The sequence below is a fragment of the Eptatretus burgeri genome, chromosome 7 (assembly GCF_056783735.1).
Source record: "Eptatretus burgeri isolate ZD-2024b chromosome 7, Ebu_testis_v1, whole genome shotgun sequence".
Classification (NCBI taxonomy): Eukaryota; Metazoa; Chordata; class Myxini; order Myxiniformes; family Myxinidae; genus Eptatretus; species Eptatretus burgeri.
This window is the reverse complement of record NC_140967.1, coordinates 78,814,959-78,828,763: the sequence shown is the minus strand read 5'-3', so window position 1 is coordinate 78,828,763 and position 13,805 is coordinate 78,814,959. Positions and strand designations below refer to the sequence as shown.

General features: G+C 43.2%; 1 protein-coding gene across 3 annotated transcripts in view; it reads right to left on the bottom strand.

The window, feature by feature from the left end:
- FNDC3A (fibronectin type III domain containing 3A) overlaps window positions 1–13,805 on the bottom strand; it is a 397,009-nt gene that overhangs the window by 250,983 nt on the left and 132,221 nt on the right. The gene's annotated exons all lie outside the window — the stretch shown is intronic.

Below are 13,805 nucleotides of genomic sequence, written 5' to 3'. Positions count from 1 at the left end.
TGTCGATGAGCGAAGTCATCAGCCTTTTAGCCACATGCCTTTTTACTTAAAGTCTTGATGCAAAGCTCATGGCACTCTGTGAAGCTCATCCTGCATTGCGAAATGACATTGTGTTGTGAGGTTCAAATCTAACCACGAGGCCAACTGCTTGGTGAGGGCCGTTCTGCGAGCTAAGCCCTGTTTTGCGTACAAGCACTTTCCATTGAGACAAGAGGACTAACGTGGTTAGTACATCTCTATGTAGCTAGCTGAATGATTGCAATGCTTGTTTTGTCATATGTTCTCATGTAACCGTGGACTCCGATACTCTCGACTCTGACACCTCATTGCATGCCTTGTATTCTCCCTCTCTGTACCCAACCTACCCAGTCGTAGCTAACTGCAACTGCTCCTCGACTCTGATAGATATATATATATATATATATATATATATATATATATATATATATATATATATATATATATATATATATATACATATATATACACATACATATATATACATATATATACATATATATGTATATATATATATATATATATATATATATATATATATATATATATATATATATATATATATATGTATGTATATATATATATATATATATATATATATATATATATATACACATTCATATATATACATATATATATATATATATCTATATATATATATATATATATATATATATATATATATATACATATGTATATATACATATACATACATATATTTCTCGATCGACTCCTCCCATGCTCTTCCAGCCAAAGGAGCTGCATAAAACAACCATGAAAGGCTACACAAGGTAAGCCCTTTGCTGTTTCAAACCCTTCCCAGAGTTCCTTCAAAGCTGCAAAGACATTCACAAATAATACACAGATGAGAATCCCAATGCTACACACCCCCTCAGCTGCCGGACCAGTTTCATTGCTTGTTAACGAATCATCAGCAACAGTGCAGACAGAAATGCATACCAACGAGGCTCCAAGCATGTACCACGTGTAAACATCAAAAGCAGTCAACATATAAATGAAAAAAATGAAGACCCACTCACATCTCTCACCTGTGAAAGGAGGGAATAACCAATTATCTCTCACCTAATCAATTACACCCAGTTTTCTTGGATTATATAAATAAATTGACTCCTCCCATGCTCTTCCAGCTGAAGAAGCTATATAAAGCAAACATGATAGGCGACGCAAGGTAAGCCCTTTGCTGTTTCAAACCTTTACCAGAGTTCCTTCCTCCACAATAAGTCCACAGATATCTACACAGTGTTCACTGAAAAACTTTTAGGTGAGCAATGTGTAGATATCTGTGAACTTATTGTCTGTCATGATTCATTGGTCTGTTTCCAGCCATTTTGAAGGCAGATGGTCTCAGCTGAAAAACCTCTGTTGAGATGATAATCAAAACTGTTTGACTTTAAAAGGGGTTATCTAAGAGTTTTCTACTGGGTGCCACACTGTAGGGAGCAATTTTTTCATTTGTTCTGAGTCCCCATTGTGGAAGCTGATGTCTGCAGATTATGCAACCTCTCCCAAACCCCCACACAGTTTCTGAGCTTAATTGTGTCCAATGACAAAGCAAAAAATACCGTTGACTCCTTTAGCAGAGTTTTAGACTTTGTTATTTCATTTTGTATGATCTATCCACGGCCATTGCCGCATTTCCCCTTACTCATATCTTCTCTCAACCTCCTTTCCCTTCTCTCTCCTGACTTCTACCACACTTCTTTACCCCCTTTATTTTTTCTGCCTTCTCCTCCTATTCTCAACCATATTATTCTCAATTGACACTTCCGCTCTTCCCCCCCCCCCCCCCCATAGGTAGGTAACAAACAGATGGATCCTCAATAGTGACAACTACTGTGGTGTGACATTGCTTAAAAAGCACACCATTGTCACAAGTCAGAGAGAGAGAACCCCAGTTGTTATTTATCCTTGGCAAACATTATATGTGGACCATGCTGCAAATTGTATCCTGTCATCCTTGTCTTGTGGATCTTCGGTATCATGTGAGCTGAGGCTTTTAACAATTAAAGATAGCGAATCAAAGCTGCATTTTCTGGCCTGTCGTTAATCACCAAATGATTTATCTTGCCAGTGTCCAAAGCAGGTCAGGTTCTGCATCACAGGTACACTCTTATCATTATAACATGAAGGTTAAGAGGCTATTCTAATCATGATGAAGATGAAATGTGTTGCAGCACTTACACTTTAATCGTCAGGTGGATAAGCGAATTTACTGTTACAGAGCGGATAAAAGCATCAAAATTGGCATGAAGCTTTCTTTGGGCCTCTTAATCTATTTTAGCCAAGGAGCCCTCCTGAATTATTCCTGGTTTTTATGCAACCACCAATCCAAGATGGCCGATATCAATGAGAAAACATCACCTATCTCGGGTTATAGGAGCCATAAGAAGGCCTCGTGGCTTCCGAAATATGGGGTTTGACACTAATAATCTCATCATAAAAAACTGATACAATAATAATATCATCGACAACTGCATTTATCCTAAATATCAGGTAGGGGAGCATGCGCCAGAGCAGCGCATCACTGCGTCCACTTTCCGGTGGTACTCCAGGGGACTCCGTCTGGCAATCCCCCAGGCAGATGCCTGGCACATCCCCATCTCTTTGAGATGCTGATCAACCTGATGCAACCACGAGGCATGTGGTCGGCCCATTGGCCTCCTCCACTCATGAGACTCCCTCGCTGATAGAATCTGGTGAGCAGGATCAGCATCAGGAAAACGAGCCACATGTCCATACAGCCGCAGCTGACGGTCACGGACTATGCAGGTAACAAATCTCATTTGAGTCTCTCTCGGCAACCGCTCGTTGGACACAAAGTCCGACCAGTGATAGCCAAGGATTCTCCGAAGAGACTTGGTACCAAAAGAATTAAGTCGCCATCTCAGATCCCTGGTCAGAGTCCAAGTCTCACATCCATAGAGCAAGACTGGAAGCACCAAGGACCTGAAGACTCGGACTTCCGTCCACCCACACAGGTATCAGCATTGCCACACCCCATGATCCAGTGAATCCATGACTCCCCAGGCACGACCCAGACATCTGTTGACCTCTGGCTCACAGCCAGCAGAGACATGAATATCACTGCCAAGGCAAGTGAATCTCTCCATGACCTCAACATCCTCACCACAAACAGGCACAGGCAAGACAGCAGCATCCAAGATGTCACTGAAAACCTGGATCTTAGTTTTGACCCATGAAACCCGTAATCCCAGTGCATCTGACTCCCCATTCAGCACCTCGAGGGTCCCCAAAAGGATATCTTGAGTCGCCGCAAACATGACTGCATCATCTGCGAAATCAAGGTCAGAGATCTTGACATTCCCAAACGATGGACCGCAGCTTGATCTCTCCAACATCCTCCCCAGAATCCAGTCCATACAAGTGCTGAAAAGTGTGGAGGCCAGTACATATCCCTGACGAACTCCAGTAACAACTGGAAATAAGTCAGAGATGGTACCACCACATCTCACAGCACTTTCAGTACCAGAGCATAGTTCAGACATCAAATCAATCAGTTTTGGTGGCACTCCAAGAAGACCAAGATTCTTCCAGAGGGCAGCCCAATTCACTGAATCAAATGCTTTACAGAGATCAACATAGGCTGCAAGCAGCCCCTGCCGAAACTCTCGTCTGCGTTCGGTGAGGACCCGAAGAGCAAGGATACGGTCAATTGTTGACCTCTTTGGTGTAAAGCCTGACTGCTCTGGACGCTGGTGCTCAAGCAGATGGTGGTGAACCCTATCAAGAATTATCCGAGCAAAGACCTTGCCCGACACGAAGAGCAGCATGACCCCTCAGTCGTTGTTGCAGTCTTGGCGATCACCCTTCACTTTCCAGAGCGGGACAACAAGGCTCCTCTTCCAGTCAGTTGGGATGATGCCTATGTTCCAGGCAGAGCACAGAACTGCATGCAACGACACGAGTGCAGCATTTCCACCAGCCTTGTGAAGTTCAGCATGGATGCTACAGATCCCTGGAGCTCTACCCCATTTCAACCGGTTCACCGCAGCCTGTTTCCACAAACGAAGGTCGATCATAGTTGATTGGAGGGTCAGTAACAGGGATTGTAACACCCTTGATGTCCAACTCAACAGCTGGTGGATCAGCCTGGTACAACCACTCAAAGTAACCGGCCCAGCAGACCTTCACTTCGGACTCCTCTGTCAAGAGCCTACCACCCTCTGATGAACACCGAGGGATGGGCTTGGACGAACGCAATGCACGAATTCCCTTGTAAGCAGGACGAGAATCACCTGACCACAGGTGATTCTCTACCCCCTCGCAGATCTCGGCCTCCTTGTCCACCCTCAGCGCACGTACAGTTTTACGCCTCAGCTCCCTGAACAGCTCAGCTCTGCCATTCACCCGAGCCCTGCGACTATTGTCAATGGTTTCCAGTGTCCCTTGAGAGACAAAATTCTTCTTCGCCCTATGGTGAGCTCCAAGACATCCACCGGCAACATCAAGGATGGTGGTCTTGAAGGCACTCCACAGCTCTTCAAGATTTCCCGAAGCACCCAAACCCCCCAAATCTCCACTCAGCTTGTTCGCAAGCTCCTCAGCTACCCTCTCATCCTTGAGCTTGCCAACATCCAACCTCGGCTGGGATGGTTCCATTCTCCTGGATTTAAGTTGCAACTTAAGAGTTGCTACAAGTCGGTGGTCAGTATTGAGGAGCTGAGCACTCCTGTCAGCCCTGCAGTTGTGGATCATCCTCCAGCGACCATCAACGAGCACATGGTCAATCTCCTTTGCCACACCGCCAGCGTTGGAATAACGAGTCCAGCGATGAGCTTGTGGGCACTGAAACCATGAACCGGCCACCCTAAGTCCATGACTTCTTGCAAAGTCAAGGAACTTAGTGCAAGTCAGGTTCACAGTTCCAGACCCATGGGGACCAACACAAGTCTCATAACCATCCCTATCAATTCCAGTCGATGTATTGAAATCCCCCAAGACTAGAATTGTATCTCACCTGGGGCAATGATAAACCACAAACTCGAGCGTGGCATAGAATGCGTCCTTCACGGTGAGATCACTCGCCTCAGTTGGAGCATATAGAGAGACCAGAAAAATGACACCCAAGGAGTGACGAATCTTTAGTCTCATAATACGCTCGTTGACCGGAGTTACCTCAATTATCATTGGAGTCAGCTTGTTGGACACAGTTACAGCAACTCCTTGGGAATGGTAACCATCAGAGCGACCAGACCAATAGTAGGTGTTACAGAGATGCCAACTTTTGGAAATCAGAATAAGGGAGGATTTGCAACCGACACCAGACAATGTGCGCGAAGCGCACATCTCGAGCGCGGAGCGCTCGACCCTTGCGGCGGGGTCCAGGGCCCGCCTTAGGGCCCTGGAAGCTCTGGGGTTCTAGACGCTCTCTAGTGCCCTCTGAGCCCTATTTTGGAGCATTTAACATGTTAAGAATTCCCACTTTTTGAACAAAAAAAGGGGAAAATTGTGCACTTTTTAATGTTACATGTATGTTAATATTAGTAAGTTAGGGGACAATCAAAGATTAACAAAAAGCACAAAAGAAGCAATATTTTTCTTACCTTACTGGCTGGTACTACTGCTGCTTGCTTTTTCCATGGCAGCTTTGCTGAGTGACAGCTGTGTGGCTCTTTTAGCCCTTCTGATTATGTCTTTGCTGTATTCTCTCTGGTAGCAAGGGGTGCTATGAGCTAGTTTTTCAATTAAGAGAGCTTCCAGGGTTTTGACACTCAAATTGGGACGAAATTCAGTATGATTCTTCCGTACAAGACTGAGTGCCCGCTCACATGATGCGTTCGAATGAGGAATGACCAAGATTCCCTTCATCACTTTGCTCAAATTAGGATACTTCTTGGCACCAGTGCAGGGATCTGTGAGCTGTGAAATCCGATGCCACTGCTCATCCACTCTCACTGTCTCAGTAGCAATTGTAGCTATGGAGGCGTCTGCCTGGTAGTGAGCGAATTCACTCTCAAGACTGTCTATGTCACTATCACCGCCACTGAACAGACAGGGGAATTTCTTGATGAAAAACTCCACACAGTCAAACCCCACTTCTTGGTGTAGCTTAACATCCAGCACCTGAGCATGCTTGGCTAATTCATCATCTAGCGGCCAGGTTTTGAAGATGTAATTGCAGGCTTTCACATAATATGAGCGAACTGCACTGAAGAAACCTTGGATGTCTGACTCACTCAGAGTGAAGGTGGATTTCTTGAGACTCCTTTGTTCCCTTATATACAGTTTGGCATCGTTCCCAATCATGAGGTCCTCATCATTCTTCTGATGATTTCTGTCAGAGAAGGGTACATTTACCAGAGCAACCGATGACACCGATGGTTTCAAAAACCGTACGAAGATATCTTTCAGAAGACCATTCAATTCTCCGTGCAGGAGATGAATACAGGGTTCGTCTCTTTGGAGCAGAAGATTCCCCTTCTCAAAAAGCTTGTTAGCATATCGAAGGAAGAAACAATAGAGTTTTGTTTGTGGAGACAAGAACATCCTGTTGACACGTTTTTCTCTAGATTCCTGCACAGTGTTTGAGGAAGATGCGCTTTTAGTTGTAGAACTCGTAGTACACTTAGCCGCAGGGCGATCACACTTGCGTTTACTGCCAGCAGAAGAGGTCAGACTCGTAGTACCAGATCCAATTTTACGTTTGAGGAGAGAGCTTGAGGTAGGTGCAGCCAAGGAAGAAGACCTCTGATTCGAAGGTTTTGCTGAGCTTCTATCAAGTGATTTGGCAAAAGCAGAACTTAACTTGGGTCCTTCTTTGCCTGTAGATGGGACTATCACAGTCTTTCTCGACTCTGAAGGGATCTGCTTTGTAGATGAACGTGATGAAGGGCCGGTGATGCTACCTGCTCTCAGCATTGGTTTTGGTGCTGTCCCTGCTGTCTTCTTCGCCGCAGATACTGCAGTGGTAGTGGTGAATGCTGCTCCACTAGTGCTTGATCCTGCAGTGCCAGTACTGGCAGTAGATACAGTGCCGTCCTTCTTGCTCGTTGTTAGAGTCTTGGCTACAGTTGGTTGCATTTTTCTTCGTACTTCTTCTTTGAAGAAGAGGCGAAGTGGCTCCCACTGTTCAATCAGCCTGTCTAGGCACTGACCAAGGGACAGCCACCTTGTTGCGACATGCTTCAGAATCTTGTGTGTCGGGGCATCACAGAGTTCTTGCAGTACTTTCACTCCTTTGACGCGTTTACTACTTTTGTCCAAGTAGTAGTAAATATCGATGAGAAAGTCATCTAATTCAATGGGTAAGGCCTGAGCCGCCTTCTTGGCCGTATTGTGCATCATATGGCAAGGGCATCCCATGATGTAGCACTCTGGATTTTGTTTGTGGATATAAGCAGCGACTCCTTTGTGCTTGCCCACCATGACAGAGGCATTATCAGCACAAAAGGAAACACAATTTCCCCACGGAATTTTCCTGTCACTGAACTCATGATCAAGCAGTTTGAAAATGTTTTCTCCAGTGGAATCTTGTTTGCATGCAGGCAAACTTAGCAAACCTTGCTTCACAATCCCAGCACTGTTGTCATAGTACGAAATCAGGACAGGATATAGCTGGGCCTCACCACTGTCATTGCTACCGTCTGTAGCTAGGCTAAATGGAGCTAGTCTAGCAATATCGGCAATAGATGAAGCAGTAACATTTGACAACTCACCAATTATTGCTGAAGTTTTTGTTCTTGCACATCCATACTTTGAAGCAACTTTTGAATCTGGAAACATCTTTTGAAATAGAGGTCCAGCATGATCTGAGACTGATATGGACAAGTTATGTTCCACAATAAATCCACTAAAGAGAAGTTCCGCTCGGGTAACATCCTCTTCCTCGCTTGTCCCTTGTTTGGTGAAATAATTCAGAAGTGTACCGGTACTCGTGCTCGAAGATCTCTCCTTTGCAATGTCTGTGTGCCGTTTGCTTCCAACGTGCTTCCGAATATCATCGCGACCTCCGTGCTCAACTGAAATATCAACGCTGCATACTGTACAATACGCATGATGAATTCCTCTTTCAGACTTTCGAATACACGGGTATTGGAGACTGTATTCGGTCTTGTACTTCTGAGACCATTTCTTGGTCTTCGTAAGCTTCTTTTCTGCCATTTCGTAATCAACATCGAGGGCTTGAAGCATCGGTAACTTCGAAGTCGATGTTCCACAGCTGCAGCGCGACTCGTAGAACTCTAGCGGCTGTTAAACACCGCACGGTGGTCGCGACCGCCGGGCTGGTACGGGGCCCAGCTGCATGCAGTGAGCGTATCGCATGCATATACACTGTGCATACATACCGCATGCACTGTATTGCACACATACCGCATGCACTAAATCTCAGTGCATGATCGCATAAGCGAGATCCAGACCCAATGTTTCGCTGCTCCTCATTTGAATTTGCAATTTTTTACGTACAATTTGGTAGCAGCGAACGTTATGGAGTTACCACATGCTATACGTAGCAGACGATGCTTTTCATTCAATTCTCATACTAGTACATTCTGATTAGTGAACAGTGCAAAAATATCAAAATTTCGGGAGGATAAGGATAGTGATCGTAAGGGCGGGAGTTTGGGTGAATTTTCGGAAGCCTCCCGATGAAATCGGGAGGGTTGGCATCTGTGGGACTGTAACCACCCGCTATGATCTCGCTGCAATCTGGTCTCCGAACCTCAGAGAGTGCTGCAATACCGATGTCCAAACTCTTGAGCTCAGATGATAACAGAGACAGGTGATCATTCTCTCTTCGGGATCGGACATTCCAGGCACCCACCCAAAGGGAAGGCCTCAGGTTAACACAAGGAGACCGCCGTCTGGTGGACGACACCTCAGGTGTCAGTGGACGACACCATATCATAAAAGCCACCCATTTGATGATACACTCACACTGTTTTTTGTTGCACACTGTTAGTTAGTACATCAAATGTCAACAGTTCTTATTACCCCATGCAGGTGAAGTGAAAAGCAGGCTCAAGCAATTGGTTCATGTCTATCTGTCTGTCTGTCTGTCCGTTAATCTTATCAGTTTATGATGGAGGACCAACTTATTTAAATCGAATGTTATATTTTGAACACGAATCGGAAGACAAGTTTCTCATTTTACCGTACCTTGTCCTTGAATTAATCCCGATCGCACATGAGCAGAGAGGAGTGAGTTTTTTTTACTCTATCTGTCTGGCAGTCAAACGTAGTTATAAATAATTCCAAACAGGAAACTTACTATTTTAAGGACGTCAAAAAGGACACAAACAACAGGTGCAAATAAATCATGTAACGTGTTAGATAGGGTGATGGAAAAGCCGCTGGAGAAAACGGACATAAAACACGGAATTAATTCATTTGTACACCTTTAAACCCCTATTTAAATCGAATTATATACTTGAAGAATGTAGAACACAAATTGCCTTCATCATACTTATAAGAACCATGAAATACATCGATATATAGTATGAGAGGGCGTGGCATGGAAGTGTGCATATCGAGTGAAGAAGAGCCTGCCAATATGGCTATGTACGATGCCAATGCAATGTTAATGGAGATTTATTCAACGAATTAATTAACATGGGCCTTTAACATAATAACCCCCTCAAACCCTCCAAAATCATCACCACCACCATCATCTCCATCAACTCGTTTTTATCATCGCCATCATCAACATCATGATAGCATCATTGCATTACGTTTATCATCATTAATATTAAAGGTAAGCTTCATAATCTTAATAACTCAAGAAAATAACCTTTATTTTATGTTCTTCATTCAGGAAAGTAAGCCTGGTGTTGGCCTCATGGTTAAGGGGGCTGCTTTAACATCTTAGGGTCTTGAGTTTAAAAGCCCCTGTTGTGCTGATAAAACAAAAAAAACATCAGGTGGGTTGACTCAGCTTGTCATCATTCTGAGATTGGAAAAATGAGTAACAGCTTACTGGAAACAGGGGCACTGCATCAGCAGCACGGCTGTGCTCCCAACTATGATGTAACCAGCAGCCACAGGCTACATATGATATAATAATAATAGTAACAAGTAAAAAAGACAAAATGTCATAACTCCCGTTGTTTTAGTAATTTTGCTGTATGGAGTTAAAGGGCAAGCCCATATTTATGTACAACTAAAATGGTCGCCAGTCTACCAGTCCGCCATCTTTGACCAGATCACGAAATAAAGCGAGGAGCACGTGTATGTCATCATGTACTGTGCTTGTGCCACATTCAAACAAAATCGGACCATGCATGTTTGAGAAATAGTTGGGGACACATTTAAGTAACACAAGAAGCGAATACTTCGATATCGCGCAGCTGGGGGCAGTAAAAGTCTAGGTTAAGAATGATGAAACAATTTTTCAGTTATAAAATTTAAATGTCGACACGGTGAATTAGCATGCATGATGGGAAGAGTTGTGACATTGGACAAATTACTATTTATAGCCCTCAGATCAAAGGGACGTACGCGGCCATAAGTGTCACAGAAGACGTGACAGAAGACACAGGACAGAATAGCCAATTACATAACAGCGCAATGTCGCCGCGCTGTAAAAATGGCCACCAGTCAGCCATCTTGGATCTGATATCGAAAAAAAATGATGTGCTCATGTAAGCCATCATTCTTTATCTGTGTGCCAAGATTGAACAACATCGGTAAATGCATGTCTGAGAAATAGTTGAGGACGTGTTCAACATTGAGTTTTATACAATTAAAATGGCCGCCAGTCGGCCATCTTGGATGTGATCTCAAAACGAAATGACGTGCATATGTAAACCATCATTCATTCTTTGTGTGCTAAGTTTGAACATCGGTAAATGCATGTCTGAGAAATGGTTAAGGACATGTTCGACACCGGGGTGTTTTTAACATCTAAAATGGCCGCCAGTCGACCATCTTGGATCTGATGTTGGGGGGGGGGGAGAAATGATGTGCTTATGTACACCATCATGTGTTGTCTTTTTGGCAAGTATGAATAAAATCAGTCCATACATGTCTGAGATATGGTTGCGGATGCACACACGCACGCACAGACACGAAAATCGAGACCAAATCCATAAGCTCCAGTTTCGGACTAAGTCCAATGGGGGCTAATAATACTTTATTTTATGTCCTTGATAACTTTTATTCATGAAAATAAATAACACAAAAACAATGCGCTAATATGTTAATTAAAAGTGCAGTTTGGACAAATTTCAAAAGTTGAAGTCCCTCACCCAATTTTCTCCATTACCCCCTGAGTTTGCAGATTTACGGTTCATGGGGATTTTCAAAAATGTAACCCCCGTGAATGGCAAGGCCCTACTGTTTACGCATACTTGAACACTGCACGGGGTATCATGTTCAATAAACTCTCCAGTTTTCTATCCCAAACTTATTTAATGTCCTCAGTGTCTCGGTGATGTCACGTATGCCCTGTTCTTAGTGTTTGGGTTGGCTGAATGAATTACATTTGCAATTTCAAAGTGGTGAGCAGGTAAGACTGGCTTTGTCACATTTGCACTTGGAGCAGTCTCCATTTTATCAACTCTCTGCATGCATCAACGGTTGATGAACCGTTATCTTTACAATTGCATTTTTCACACTTTAAATGAACATTATCTGTAACTCCACTCAGCCACAGAAGGATGAAGTCCAGAAAATATGTTTTTTACCTAATTTTTCAAAATCCTGATTCTGCTATGTGGAACACCACAATGTTTGGTTGCTCTATTGATTGCATATTCAAATCTTCATCATGACTTCAATGATAATTTTTAAAACCTACCATCTTATCCCAGGAAATGGGACAATAATAATTATTATGATTATAATAATAATTATGATTATTTCATAAGAATGAATGCACTGTGGTAACAAACTGTGCCACAAAAAAAAATATATATATATATATATATATATATATATATATATATATATTTCGCCTCCATTGTCTATGCAACTCCCTCATCCATCCCACGTGTCTATGTGGTGAAGCTGGGTCTGAGAATAAAAACAAATCATTCCCCACAGATCAGATGATATTCTCTAATCTGTCTCATTAACCTTGTGCCGTGTCTGTCCCGTGTTCCCATGTGAGTGAATAAGATTAGATATTACCCATGTCTGACCCACGTTCCCATGTAAATAAATAAGATTAGATAGAGCCTTGTCTGTCCCGTGTTCCCATGTGGATTAACAAGATTATATGTTGCTGTGTCTGTCCCGCATTCACAAGTGAATGCAAAAGATAAGATAAAGCCGTGTCTATCCGTGTTCCCATGTGAATGAATAAGATTAGATCTCGCTGTGTCTGTCCTGTGTTCCCATGTGAATGAATAAGATTAGACATAGCCATGTTTGTCCTGTGTTCTCATGTGATTAAATAAGATTACATAGAGCCATGTCTGTCCCACCTTCACATGTGAATGAATAAGATTAGATATTACCCGTGTCTGTCCCATGTCCCATGTAAATGAATAAGATTAGATATTACCCGTGTCTGTCCCATGTTCCCATGAAAATGAATAAGTTTAGATAGAGCTGTGTCTGTCCCATGTCCCATGTAAATGAATAAGATTAGATAGAGCTGTGTCTGTCCAATGTCCCATGTAAATGAATAAGATTAGATAGAGCTGTGTCTGTCCCATGTCCCATGTAAATGAATAAGATTAGATAGAGCGCTGTCTGTCCCATGTTCCCATGAAAATGAATAAGATTAGATATTACCTGTGTCTGTCCCATGTCCCATGTAAATAAATAAGATTAGATAGAGCGCTGTCTGTCCCATGTTCCCATGAAAATGAATAAGATTAGATAGAGCTGTGTCTGGCCCATGTTCCCATGAAAATGAATGATTAGATAGAGCTGTGTATGTCCCATGTTTGTTTGTGAATCAATAAATTTAGATGGAGCCATGTCTGTCCCGCCTTCGCATGTGAATGAATAAGATTAGATATTACCCGTGTCTGTCCCATGTCCCATGTAAATTAATAAGATTAGATAGGGCCGTGTCTATCCCATGTTCGCATGTGAATGAATAAGATCAGATAGAGCTGTGTCTGTCCCATGTTCCCATGAAAATGAATAAGATTAGATAGAGCTGTGTCTGTCCCATGTTTGTATGTGAATCAATAAGTTTAGATGGAGCCATGTTTGTCCTGCATTTGCATGTGAATAAATAAGATTAGATAAAGCTGTGTCTGTCCCATGTTCCCATGAAAATAAATAAGGTTAGATCTCGCTGTGTCTGTCCTGTGTTCCCATGTGAATGAATAAGATTAGATATAACCATGTTTGTCCTGTGTTCCCATGTGATTAAATAAGATCAGATGGAGCCATGTCTGTCCCGCCTTCGCATGTGAATGAATAAGATTAGATATTACCCGTGTCTGTCCCTAAGCCTGGTGTTGGCGCAGTGGTTCGGGCAGCGGCTTGGGATCCAAAAGGTCCTGAGTTCAAGCCCCGTTGGGCCACTGAATTAATACACCAGGGGGTTGACTCAGCCTGTCATCCTTCCGAGGTCGGCGAAATGAGTACCAGTGTATTGGGCCGGTGTATACCCCAGTTAAAATAGGTGTACCATATCCCTGTGTTGTAAGAGGCGACCAGGGTTGCGTCAGGACGGGCATCCGGCGTAAAACATGTGCCAAATCACTATGCGGATAATACGGATGATCCGCTGTGGCGACCCCGAACGGAAGCAGCCGAAAGAAGAAGAAGAAGATTACCCGTGTCTGTCCCATGTCCCATGTAAATTAATAAGATTAGATATTACCCGTGTCTGTCCCATGTAAATG